This window comes from Pinus tabuliformis, chromosome X (assembly GCF_031772625.1).
Source record: "Pinus tabuliformis cultivar Carrire ecotype Pingquan chromosome X, CPIR1, whole genome shotgun sequence".
NCBI lineage: Eukaryota > Viridiplantae > Streptophyta > Pinopsida > Pinales > Pinaceae > Pinus > Pinus tabuliformis.
The window spans coordinates 1,492,689,659-1,492,692,246 of NC_142308.1; the positions used below are offsets into that span (position 1 = coordinate 1,492,689,659).

The 2,588-nt window shown below is 39.0% G+C and overlaps 1 pseudogene; it reads left to right on the top strand.

Annotated features, from left to right (window-relative positions):
- Positions 1-1,407: 1,407 nt before the first annotated feature.
- On the top strand, positions 1,408-2,318 carry LOC149145664 (LRR receptor kinase SERK2 pseudogene; annotated as a pseudogene).
- The last annotated feature ends 270 nt before the right edge of the window (positions 2,319-2,588 follow it).

Genomic DNA, 2,588 nt, shown 5'->3' on the forward strand with positions numbered 1-2,588 from the left:
TGGGCCCAAGAGTCAAATTTGTGCTTTGGCAATTGGCTTAGCCGAGGACATCACTCGTTTTGAATCTCCCAGAACTTGTAGTCTTTTGAATTCTTTGTCTTCAGTGGGTTTTCATTAAGATCCATACTGCATAACATTTTACTTTTTTGTTGGTTCCCAGGCCTGCATTTACGTCAAATAAAATTCTGAGTAATGTGTATACTTTCAAGTGATTTTTTTTTTTTTTTTTATTTAATGTTTCCATACATTCAATTCTTTAGATCTGTTTTTTTAAAATTCTGAACTTTTCGAAACCTCCCTCTACCCTAACCTAGAGAACTTGTCATACCTGATATATATATATCTAGTTGGGGTACATCTGCAATTGTCCTTATGTCCATTATGTCCATTATGCATAGTGTGTTTGTGATTTCCCTGGATGGTTTTATTTTCTGCTGTGTTTGAAGGAAGCTTAGGTGCAACATTGTACATCCAAATTTGGCGTTTAGCATGCCTTGTGTACAAGTGGGTAATGACTGGATAGAGTTTTACATCCAGCTCCATTCCAAGGATTCATCCTCTCCATCACTACATAGCAATCATTTTGGCGTTGAGGCCTATGTTGTGTGCAAGTAAAATGACTCATGAGATGGGGCGTGGTGGCCACTGCTGTAATTGCTTTAACCGACAATTAGGTCAATCCCAATTCATTAAGTTTTGTAGCCAGAGCTTGTGTTCATCTTGACAGTTTGCCGTACAACTTCTTTTGCCTTTAGAGGCAATTACTTAAAATCAAGATTACTGCTTCATGTTTCCTACATATATCATTCAAACGAATTCCCTTTTTCTAGTTTTACACCTGTTGTATTTTAAGGAAGCTCATTTATACTATAATTCAACCGTCTTTGAACTGTAGCCCTGTGTTGTATGAATGCATGAAATACCTCCATATGATTTCCTATTTTGGTCACTGGTTTATCCTTTACCAGTCACTAATTACTGGACTGAACCCAAATTGCCCTGCTCCAAATCCAGCATTCCTCAGGGATGCCTATGAGAATTACATCTACCCTTTGCCTCTGGGCCTCTGTTTTTTTTTTATCCGGTAGAAATATTCAATGGCAATTATTGCGTTGTAACCGTTGATCAAAACTAAATAATTGAATTCTACACCTAGTTTATTTTAGACCATGTGGACAAATTACTGGGGTTACCCAAGTGTAGGCATTTAACAGCAGAACGTGAAAGCAATAGAGGCTTTCAGAGGTGATGTGCATACAAGAAAAATGATAAATAAAAACTAAATATTTTAAAACAACGGGCAAAGTATATAAAGGAGTGCTGGCAGACAATACAAAGGTTGCAGTAAAACGATTGACTGACTATCATAGCCCTGGTGGGGAGAAATCATTTCTACGGGAAGTTGAGATGATCAGTGTGGCAATCCACCGCAACCTTCTGCGCTTGATAGGATTTTGTGTTGCACCATCAGAGCAGCTTCTAGTCTATCCATATATGCAAAAACTTAGTGTTGCATACAGGCTAAGGGAGCTCAAACCTACAGAAAAGCCATTAGACTGACCTGCTCGGAAAAATGTAGCCTTAGGTGCAGCCCGTGGTTTGGAGTACCTTCGTGAGCACTGCAATCCTAAAATCATTCATCGGGATGTGAAAGCTGCTAATGTCTTGCTAGATGAAGACTTCGAAGCTGTTGTTGGTGATTTTGGGCTAGCGAAATTGGTTGATGCTAGGAAAACTCATGTTACAACTCAAGTCCGTGGAACCGTGGGTCACATTGCTCCTGAATACTTATCAACTGGAAGATCCTCAGAGAGGATAGATGTGTTTGGTTATGGTATTACTCTTTTGGAGCTTGTCACTGGACAACATGCCATAGATTTTTCACGTCTCAAGGAAGAGGATGACGTTCTATTATTGGATCATATTAAGAAGTTACAAAGAGAGAAAATATTAGATGCTATTGTAGATGCAAACCTAAAGCAGAACGATGACGTTAAAGAAGTTGAGGCAATGATTCAGGTAGCATTGTTGTGCACACAGACCTCACCGGAAGATCGACCCAAAATGACGGAAGTTGTGCGCATGTTGGAAGGAGAGGGTTTGGATGAACGTTGGGAACAGTGGCAGCAAGTTGAAGTCATTCGTCGACAAGAATATGAACTAATGCCTTGAAGGTTTGAGTGGGCTGAGGATTCTGTATATAACCAGGATGCAATCGAACTCTCTGGTGGAAGATGATCAACATGGGCTTTGTTGTCTCATATTTTTGTAACTTGGAACATTTTACAGTTTTCTTCAAATATATCATTATTGGAACTGTAAAAGCGGTTTTTAAGGTCGTAAGATTTTATTTACCTATTCTTCCACTTTTGTAAGCAAGGTGTGACTGCTTGTTCAACGATACTCAAATGCATTTTAAATCCCTGCTTCATCAGTAGGAAATCTCCAATCATGCTGTTGTCCATTTGCAATCGTGTACATTAGATATTCACCTAGGTATCCTTGAACATCTGAATACCAGGAAAACCCTGACTTTCATTAACCAGGAGAGATCTGGATTATGGTGAGGAAATTATACCCAACAATAT